Here is an 11,680-nt window from a genome sequence, read left to right as displayed (position 1 = left end):
ATCGAGGGGATGATATGACAACCCGAACTTTTTCCGTTAAAGTTAACCATTTTCCGTCAAATAAATTTCAAATTTTATTTGTTCCTTTAAATTTCTATGGTTTGGAAAATGATTTAAGTTTTATATATAATTAAATTTATATATGAGTCGGAACCAAAATCAACCGAAAGCCCGAGTTTCCTTCGAAAATCGGCCTGACTGGTGTTCACGGCCGTGAACCCGATCACGGCTGTAAACCTATTCACGGTGGGTGGACCCCACCACCGACCATGAAAATCCCCTATATATATGAGCTCCTACCCCTCATTTACACTTTTCTGGCCGAAAAATCCCCCATTCTCTCTCTAACCTCTCAACCGCAAACACCAAATTACCCTCTTTTCTTCCGAAAATCATCAAGAATCATCTTTGGGCGTTGTTGTGGAGCATCTAAAACGCGTTTTTCATCGAATCAAACATTGTTGTTCTTGAGTTCACGGCCGAGAACCCTTCAAATCTTCAAACCTTCAAGGGTCGCAATCCGTTCACGACCGTGAACCCTTCAAACATTCATATCTCCTTCAAGAACACTGTTCACGGCCGTAAACCCTTCAACAGGCTGTTCACGGCCGAGAACCGTTCACGGCCGTAATCCCCTTCACGGCCGCAAACCTTCCCAAGTCGTGAACTTGGCTAAAAACCCGCTTTCTCCAATTCAATCGAGTCCCGGTAACATTCCTAAACCAAAGACAAGTGTTTTTCCAACACTATAAATAATGGTTTCACTAATAATATACATATATGTATTTAATTGTTATTAGGATCCCGTTAACTGCCGCGTACATCAACCGAGGGTCTTCATTCAGAGTTTCGTTGTCCGACACTTTCGCGCAACTAACAGTTAGTTCATACCCCTATACTTTTATTGTTTTTAATATTTTCAGGGGGATAGTACAAGCCAAACACAAATGATTTTTGGTGAATTTATACAAAAGGTTTCCAACACGACTAAAACTAATGCAATTGATACATCCATACATTTTTGACATTTTATAAAATATATAAATATTTATCCCTTTTGTATTATGCTGAGCATAAGGGATGTTTTCCACTTACTACCAAATTGCATAGTTTTCAGATTGATCCATAAACCAAATACATAATATTCATCCAAACTATAATAGGTATAGTTTGGGGTTTTCGATATACAGTTTTACAAATTCAGAGCTTATACATTGTTAAACATATAAACTATGGCAGACTTAGTTTATGACATCCTCGGGTAGCAAGAATACTTTATTAAATGATTAATTAAGTATAATTATTACCCTATAAAGTATACAAACGGATTTATATACAATAGATCAATACAGAACCACACGTAAACTAGTTAATACAGGATTGTGAGACAACTCTTTAAAATGTACCTTTCGGGGTATAGATTAAATCCTATCCTTTAGTGTAACCAGAGTCTCCTGGAGGGAGAACATGAGATTTGTGAAAAGATCTATTCGGGACTGATAATTCCACACCTAAACTGGTAGCTACAGTTAGGCAGACATGCCCGGGGTGACAAATATCATACCGTCTGACGCCTAAAGAACGTCGTAGAGGTCATCAGTCATATCAAGCATGGTTATACGACTCACAATAGTATAAACTAACCTTTTGTTTATGGTATTTCATTCTTCATTAGTTTTATTTTAATTAATGAAACTACTATACATACTGGTAGTAACCAGGGTTTTCCAACAGAACATTCTATACATTCTGGTGATAGCCAGGGTTTTCGTATTTATAGATCATTGTAACAAATTCAAACATTAGAAAATATTGGATTTTCTTGAGAACATATAAACATTTTCACTGATGCATTAACATGTTTTTATCACAAAAACATGCTTATGAACTCACCAGCTTTTATGCTGATACTCTCTTTTAAAAATCGCTTGTATTCTCAGGTAATCAGTAGACAGGTACCTCAGTAGACTTTTGAGAAGACAGAGCATATAGTGTCACGTCTTTATATTTTTGTTATACTTTTGATGTATATGAATATGAATCAAACAAATGTAAATACTTTTTATATATTCAATGTAATGTTTGTGTTTACTTTGAGCACTATGATGCAATTGTTGTGATACTACATATGATGTCATCCACCCCCGAACGTTTCCGCCGTTTCGGTTTGGGGGTATGACAACGTGCGTCTCGTACACGGGGTGTACTAATTTAATCCTTATCCAAACTTCGGACGTGGCGAGGCTACGAGGTACGCGTCAAAGCTAGTCCAATTACATTGGGCGTAATCTTTTTGTACGCTGGGCGTAATGGCTTCGGACGTGTTGATGATGTGTGATACGTGTTGCATGTGAAGAAGGAGGCGACGTGGTCAATCCGAGGCCTAGCTTCCGAGTATGTTTGGCGTACTCTTGTACGCGGGTCGTACTCCTATTTTTCAAACTTCAAAATTTCGTAACTTTCGCATACGAGTTTCGTTTTTGACGTTCTTTATATGAACGCGTAGGTGAGACCGTGCTCTATAACTTTCTTTTAGACCCCGTCTGCTAATTTTGACTTTATTTTTAAAATAATATTTTTAGTAGGTCGGGACAGGAAAAGTCTTTTAAAAAATTCATAACTTCTTTATCCGATCTCCGTTTTCGTCTGTTTTTTACCGTTGGATTTCTTTTGACAAAATCTTCGATTCTCATTTAGGTTGTGTCGGCTAAAAATCGTCCGGTCTTTATTTCGAATTTTGGGTTGTGTACTGTTATATTGAATCTTACAAAAATCATAACTTCTTCATACGAAGTCAGATTTGGACGTTCTTTTTATGTACGTTCACGGTTTAACGTATTCTACGATTTTCATTTAGATTCCTAAGGTTAAAAAGTATTTTATTGTAAACTTACTTTTTACGCTTTACAGCGTTTTTCCGGTTTTGTCGCGGATCTTTGATAGGTCATAACTTCTTTATTGCTTTAAAACTAGTTACAATGGTTGACCTAAATTATTATATTAACTTGAAATATCAGGTTGTTACACACACCCCCGAACCGGAACGGCGGAAACGTCCGGGGGCGAATGACTTCATCTTGTAATATCATAACAGTGTATATAAATGAAACATAGCCATCATCATCATCATACATTAAAGATTACAATATATACGGTTTACAGTATTGTGTTTGTTCATAAATATTAGAACACAAAATAAAAAATATATGATGAAACCAAAATACAACATTCATTTAAAGTCCATAGCTGTAAAGAATCCGGCTCACTGTGTTCCTGAGAATACAAGTCGTTTGAAAAGCGTCAACATAAAAATGTTGGTGATTTCATAAGCACGTTTGTATCAAAACTTGATAGTTGTTTGTAAATTTCTAGAAAATCCGATATCTTCTTGTAAAAATAGTTTGTAAGTCTTGTTTTCAATCATTTATAATTTCATGTGTATTCTTTGTTAACCTTGTTTTGAAAATGTATAGTGAGTGAATCCCAGAAAATCGTGTATTTGCTTTTATATGAAAAGTGTGGTCTTAAACCCTAAGACCCGAGTGGTGTCAGTAGCTATAAAATGGTTGATGCATAGGTTCATACTTCGTAACATGAGTAAAATGTGGATATTGCGTAAATTTTAATATAATGTAATATAATAACGTTATTCTTTATGCGAGTCGTTATAACCATACTAATATGACGGAGTGCCTGTCTTGACGTTCTTCAGGCATTGGTTTCTGATATGTGCATATTTATACACATATTTATACAACATACATTAATATTTTTATTACTTTTATGCCCTTATATGAACAAAAGATACTTAATTTGCTATGAATTATGTTGTAGGGACTAAAAGACATGCGTGGAGCAAAAAGGAAGCTGGAAGTTGGATTAAAGAAGTTGGAAGATGGAAGTTTGAACCAAAGCTAAAAAAATGAAGAAAAATATACCTACCACGTCGTGGTAATCTCACCACGACGTGGTGACTTGAAGAATCCCAATCAGCTTCGAAGACTTGGAGAATACGGGATAAACATGACTACCACGACGTGGTGGACCCACCACGACGTGGTGACCTGATTTCGGGAAAAGTATATAAACGCTTGATGATTACGACTTGGGGGACTTTTTGCTGCCTTGGAGGATTCCTGGAGACGACTTTCAGAAGAAGGAAGAGTTTAGAATTGGTTTTCAACACCAAGGAAGAAGAAGTTCATAATTTGATTTATAGATTGGTACATTTAAACATGCTTTTGATTATGGAATTTGTTTGTTTATTTGCTAGTATGTCCAGCTAAATCTAGCAGCTTCTGTTAGCTAGATGAAGCTGGAACTCATGGTTTAATGCATTAGATTTGACCTTACTTGTTGGTAATATGCTCGTGTTGGGTTGATTTTACCTAGCATGCTTGTTTGATAATTGATTGCTTTGAATTCTTATTCTGTGTAGTTAGTGAATATGAGGTTACATGAATTTCAATACCTAATAATTCAGTGAACACTAGTTTATTAGAGATAAGATCAAACCAATCTTAGTTAAGCAATTAAATTATTAAAATTAAGCTGTGCTAGAGAATTCATGATTATGACCATAATATGTGTTTATCAAATCAATCTTACATAGCTCCAATTTCATTTAATAATCAATTATGTGTTAACTATTGTGTGACCATACATAGGTTTACATGAGTTGATTAAAGGTAGTAGATTTAGAACTAAATTGCTAAAACTGTCTTAATTGGTAACCAACGGTAATTGTCATAGCTAATTTATAACCCATTGAGTGAAAGTGGATTCAAACTAACAGAAGTGTTTGTTTATTAATTGATTTTGTGGTAAAGAATTAAGTTCATCTGATCTTGCAAAATTAGATAAAACCCCTTCCTTTGTTAATAATTAGGTTAATTTAGTAGTAGATAAATTAATTAGACAATAACGTTCCCTGTGATCGACACCCAACTTACCCAACTATTCTATAATTTTGACTAGGTACACTGCCTAGGTGCAATTTAGTTAGTTAAGGTAGTTAGGTTATAAATATTAAAATTAGGTGTAGCTAATTGCACGCATCAAGTTTTTGGCGCCGTTGCCGGGGAACGACTTATTTGATAGTTTATTTATTTGCTTTAGATTAATCGATCCTTTTTGTGGGGTAAAACCTGCAAAAAGTTACTTTTCCAGCTTAGTTTTTTTTACAGTACTTGACTCATGACGTGAGTTGAGTATTTTCTCGTTTTTTTTCGTTTTTCTTTTCTGTTAGTTTTCTGCGACAACACGACGTGGTAGACTTTACCACGTCGTGGTGGCTAGTCTGTAGGAAATTTTTATTTGGTTTTTGTTCAGTTTTACGTTTTTATTTTGTCTGTTTTGCAGGAGTTGATGACCAAAGGATCCAACAAACATTTGGTGCCACCGCTTGAAGATCTGGAGTCTACGCTGCACAAAAAGAATAATAAGAAGTCGCCTTTACAAGAACTGAAATCAGCCTTTTCAAGGAAGTCAGGAAAGAAAACAGGAGAATCGCGTTCAGCCTCAAAGAGCAAGTTTGAAGTCTTAGATCAATTTCCTAATCCACACGACCCCGAGTACGAATCAGAAACATAATTTGGGCTTTATACGAGTGAACCCGAGAACGAGCCGGAGAATGAAATGGCGAACATTGATGAGATGGCCATGGGGGACTACAAGAAGCGCATTCGAGATGATGTGGGGTCGGGTTTAGTACATCCTACGATTCCTGCTAATGCCACATTCGAGTTAAAGGGACACATCCTTACTGCACTTAAGGATATTCCATTCTATGGGAAGGATCATGAGGATGCTTTCAAACATTTAGACGAGGTCAATGATATTGCGGATTATTTTAATACTCCTAATATCCCAAGGGAGACAACTTTGCTAAGGATGCTACCAGTCACTTTAAAGGGATCAGCAAAAGACTGGTTGAAGGCACTTCCATCTGGTACAATCACCACATGGGCCCAATTGCGTGAGAAATTTCTAGATCAGTTTTGCCCACCCTCCAAAATCTCTAAACTCAAGAAGGCGATTGCCAACTTTGAGAAAAATCTGGGGGAGTCATTATACGAGGCATGGGAGCGCTACAAGGGGTTGTTAAGGAATTGTCCTCAACATGACCTCAATATTCAGCAAGAGATGTCGATATTATATGATGGGGTGAATGTCATGACTAGACAACTCCTTGATTCGCAAGGACCACTAACGAAGAAGAACCCAAATCAGGCCAAGGAGCTAATTGAAGAATTTTCAAAGCACTCTCGTGAGTATCACAACCCAGGGCGTGATGGAATAAAAGGTAGTGGAGGTACACAAATTGAAGAGATGGCTGCTGTGATGGCAATGCTTAATAACATGGATAGGAGATTGACCCAAATGGACCAATCAATTCATGCGATTCGAGTTGGTTGCGAAAGGTGTAGTGGGCCACATTTGACAAAAGATTGTAATTTGGATGATTTTGGAAATAAAAAAGCTCAAGTTTGTTATTCAAGTGGGGACAAGTATGATGAAGATTGGAGGAAACCAAAGAAGGAGTGGTTGCCATATGACGAGTACAAGAAACAGAAGGATGAGAAATTCAGGCAGACCGGACGGGGTTTCTATCAAAAGGAACAGCCACCAGCTGAGAAGAAAACTGATTTGGAGTCCATGTTAATTCGTTTCATGGAAGTTTCTGGTAAAAGGCATGATGATGCTGAGGCAGCACTTCAAGATCAAAGGACAATGATCAAGAATCATCAGGCCATGATGATAGACCAGCAAGCATCATTAAAGAATCAGCAAGCCTCCATCCATAACCTTGAAACCCAACTTGGCCAACTTACAGCTATGGTGAATGAGAGATTGTTTCCACAAATTCCTGAAAAGAAGACCCAATCTCACGTCATGGCCATTGATACTGAAGAAGAGGCGATTTATGAGTTCCTGGAAGCATTAGAAGTGAAGCCAAAGCCATCTGAACCGAAGCCAAAGAAGTCCAAGCTCAAAAACGAAGAAGCTGCTGAAACGCCAGATTCACGTCGTGAGCTCGGTCTATGCTCACGACGTGGGCTCGGTCTGAACGGAATAAAATCGTATCTGTTCTAGCTTATAAACCGCCTTTGCCATTCCCGTTTCGAGCACATCTTAGCCCACTGGAAAGGGAACATCTGCACTTTATTCAAAAAATAAAGGGTATTCCTATTAATACTCCTTTCATTGATTCGCTTTCGAAAATTCCAGAATATGCGAAGTTCCTCCAAGACTTAATAGACACTCGTCAACAATTAAGGAAGAATTACAAGGTCATTCTAAGTGAACAAAGCTCAAGGGTTGTATTAGGAGAGATAACTAAAAAGATGGGAGATCCTGGACGCCTCACTCTTCCGTGTGAGTTTGGTAATAATTTGAAGACATATGCCTTAGCCGATTCTGGGGCTAGCATAAATTTGATGCCATTTTCATTCTATCAAAAATTAAATATTCAGAAGATGAAGGCTACGAAGATGACAATCCACATGGCACACCGTTCAGTGACTCACCCAAGAGGGATAGTAGAAGACATCCTTGTAAAAATTGGGAAATTCGTTTTCCCAGTTGACTTTGTAGTGATTGACATGAAAGAGGATGTGAATATCCCCATCATTCTTGGTCGCCCTTTACTAAATACTGCTAGGGCTCTTGTCGATATTCGAGAATCCAAGCTCACGTTGAGGGTTGGTGATGAAGAAGAAACTTTTGGACTACAAGATGGTTTCCAAGGATATGATGTTCAAGGTGAAGTGTTCAATATTGAAGATGACAATGAGCTTGCAGAATTGGAGAAACTTATGGAAGAAGAAATTAAAACAATTCATCAAGTCAAGCGCACCAAGCCAAGAGCTTCTGTTCCACTTGTATTCGAGGTGTTTGCTTATAAAACACCAACATCTTGGGTGAGTAAGGAAAGTGATGACATGTCTAGTGATGAAGAGGAGGTTACATCAAAGGTGACTAGCCCACTGGTGAAGGAGGAGGAGGATATTATGAAGCTTAAAAATGATGAAAAATTGAAGACTCAAGGGATCAAACGCAAGCTCGATGGAAACGAAGTCAAGGCTAAAAAGGAGAATTCTAAAAAGGCGTATATTCGTCGAGTGCAAGCTTACAAGAGGCGTTTCAAGGAGCAGAAGCTCCTGATGGTGGACTCTTCTGACGAGTCAACGTAGGAGGCACGGAGTCCAGCTCACGACTCCATGAAAAAGAAGCGCTTCTCGGGAGGTTTGTTTTGTGGTTTTTGAACAATTTGGTGGTTGTTTGGTTGTTTACAATGTGTTTCCTACTTTTATTACCTTCTTCGTTGTCTTAGTTCCAGGTTATATTATCGAGTCCGAGTAAGGGTAAATTTGACACAAGAGTGTTCGTTGAAGTGAAGGCTTAGAGTACGTCGAGAGAAGCACGATTTGAGAACGTTTTTGCAGGTGTTTAATTGCATCATAAAGTGAAGGGTCACGTCCTATAGCTTTATGCACGAGTTGGTGTCACATTCAGTTCGCGTATCAGTTCAAATCGATAGCAGACTATCATTTTCTGGCACTACCATGACGTGGTAATCTCCACCATGTCGTGTTGTCGCAGTATTAAATCCAACAAAATGTTCTGTTACCTTAACCACGACGTGGTGATATCTACCGCGACGTGGTGCCTTTCGAGTCAGTTTTCGAGCCCGATCTCATACTTCCAGTAGTCTCAGTGTTACGAGTAACGTTATTTCATTCTCATGGTATGGATGAGATGTTCCCATGCCATTGAATTTTATTTTCACGCATTAATAAAGAACTATCCCGGCTGCCACGACATGGTTCACACTTTTCCTTGACGTGGGGGAGTTTTTTTTCAAATCATAAGGAGGCTGCCATGTTTTTTTTCCAATTCCGTGTCCACACATTCGAGCAAGCTACAAGTCCTTTCCATTAGTCGAGTTTCATCTTCTATCCCAGGGGAGTTTGTTCCTTTTTCTCTCTTTTTAATTTTATGTTTTACATACTATGCAATGAGGGCATTGCATAACATAAGTGTGGGGGTAGGGGGTTGATTATATTAGTGAATTTAGAATCTTAATTTTAGGCATAATATTAAAAATTTTGCATAAATTTGCTAGGATTTAACTTAGAAAATTTTGGTAAATCAATTAGGCTTTATGCTAGTATTATGTTTGATGATTCTATGAAGACCCAAATGTTTAGTTAAGCCTATATACGTTCTAGTGCATTTGTGGCCTCCCTTATTTTAGTGAAATCATAGTTTGAGGGATGCAATATGTTTAGCAGCCTGTACTTGCAATGTATCCAGGAAGACTAATATCTCTAACCAATAAGGGTTGAAGTGGAGCGCCCTTGCTTAAGCATATAGGATATGAGTGAAGAAAAAAAGTGAGTACATGTAAAAAAAGAGAGAAATAAGTGAAAAAGTTGAAGAATTTTTGGAGCTATAAAAGTATAAAAGTTTGAAGATCAAAGATCAAAAAATTCTGAAGTATCAAAAGTTGAAGATACCAAAAATCATATAAAAAGGTGATGAATTCAAAGTATAAATTGAAGACCAAATGTCAAAGAAAGAAGAATTCAAGAGTTCCATTGTGGCATCTTAAAGTTGTAATTCTCTAGATTATGTATGCTTGGGTTGCTTGACCAAAAATACCTTGAGGATAGAAGGTTTTCTGAGGATGGATTCGGAGGGTTGCATTAAATGAGCATTGTTCAAAAGAAGTGAGCGAGTGTTTATGAGGATTGTAAGTATTTTGGATAGGGGGTCTTTAGGAAAAATTTTAGACACAAATGCATGCGTTGCGGTCTTGGCATAATGGCTGGGTTCGATTAGGATTGTCTTATGTGGTATTGGTATGCTAAAATTCAGTTTTGCTTGAGGGCAAGTAAAAGTCAAGTGTGGGGTATTTTGATATGTGCATATTTATACACATATTTATACAACATACATTAATATTTTTATTAATTTTATACCCTTATATGAACAAAAGATACTTAATTTACTATGAATTATGTTGTAGGGACTAAAAGACATGCTTGGAGCAAAAAGGAAGCTGGAAGTTGGATTAAAGAAGTTGGAAGATGGAAGTTTGAACCAAAGCTAAAAAAATGAAGAAAAATATACCTACCACGTCGTGGTAATCTCACCACGACGTGGTGACTTGAAGAATCCCGATCAGCTTCGAAGACATGGAGAATACGGGATAAACATGACTACCACGACGTGGTGACCTGATTTCGGGAAAAGTATATAAACGCTTGATGATTACGACTTGGGGGACTTTTTGCTGCCTTGGAGGATTCCTGGAGATGACTTTCAGAAGAAGGAAGAGTTCGGAATTGGTTTTCAACACCAAGGAAGAAGAAGTTCATAATTTGATTTATAGATTGGTACATTTAAACATGCTTTTGATTATGGAATTTGTTTGTTTATTTGCTAGTATGTCCAGCTAAATCTAGCAGCTTCTGTTAGCTAGATGAAGCTGGAACTCATGGTTTAATGCATTAGATTTGACCTTACTTGTTGGTAATATGCTCGTGTTGGATTGATTTTACCGAGCATGCTTGTTTGATAATTGATTGCTTTGAATTCTTATTTTGTGTAGTTAGTGAATATGAAGTTACATGAATTTGAATACCTACTAATTCAATGAACACTAGTTTATTAGAGATAAGATCAAATCAATCTTAGTTAAGCAATTAAATTATTAAAATTAAGTTGTGTGCTAGAGAATTCATGATTATGACCATAATATGTGTTTATCAAATCAATCTTACATAGCTCCAATTTCATTTAATAATCAATTATGTGTTAACTATTGTGTGACCATACATAGGTTTATATGAGTTGATTAAAGGTAGTAGATTTAGAACTAAATTGCTAAAACTGTCTTAATTGGTAACCAACGGTGCTTGTCATAGCTAATTTATAACCCATTGAGTGAAAGTGGATTCAAACTAACAGAAGTGTTTGTTTATTAATTGATTTTGTGTTAAACAATTAAGTTCATCTAATCTTGCAAAATTAGATAAAACCCCTTCCTTTGTTAATAATTAGGTTAATTTAGTAGTACATAAATTAATTAGACAATACCGTTCCCTGTGATCGACACCCAACTTACCCAACTATTCTATAATTTTGACTAGGTACACTGCCTAGGTGCAATTTAGTTAGTTAAGGTAGTTAGGTTATAAATATTAAAGATAGGTGTAGGTAATTGCACGCATCAGTTTCTAAGAAGATATTTGTCACCCTAGACTGGCCAGTCTAGCTATTGCGAGCAGCTCAGGTGTGGGGTGTCAACCCCGTATAGATCTATACACAAACTCCCGTTCTCCCTCAGGAGACTCTGGTTATAACTACATGGATTACGAAGTACACTAGAATAGTACGGTGAATGTGCGTCTTACAAGAGCCTTAACGGAATTTACGCTAATATTGAGTTTCATTATTTAACGTCATAAATAATGTTACTAGGGTACATTTTGACTACAAATCATAAGCGATAAAAATATAATCGTTTTACCGAAAATATCAAAATATCACATTATTACTAAAAGCCCAATAAAATGGAATTATCACATAAGGCCCAATACTATCCAAAGTGTTAATAGTGGCCCATTATTTTTAAGGATATAAAAAATGGTCCATTTTTACTAGAGTTGTC

General features: G+C 36.9%; 1 non-coding gene across 1 annotated transcript; it reads right to left on the bottom strand.

The window, feature by feature from the left end:
* Positions 1-6,021: 6,021 nt before the first annotated feature.
* LOC145168255 (small nucleolar RNA R71) lies at positions 6,022-6,128 on the bottom strand. Its single transcript, XR_013741822.1, has one exon. It is a non-coding gene; the product is annotated as a small nucleolar RNA R71 (small nucleolar RNA).
* Between the last annotated feature and the right edge of the window lie 5,552 nt (positions 6,129-11,680).

The sequence above is a fragment of the Lactuca virosa genome, chromosome 3 (assembly GCF_052849685.1).
Source record: "Lactuca virosa cultivar CGN04683 chromosome 3, Lactuca_virosa_CGN04683_v6, whole genome shotgun sequence".
NCBI lineage: Eukaryota > Viridiplantae > Streptophyta > Magnoliopsida > Asterales > Asteraceae > Lactuca > Lactuca virosa.
Note: the sequence above shows the minus strand (reverse complement) of the source record. Positions and strands in the feature narration are given on the sequence as shown.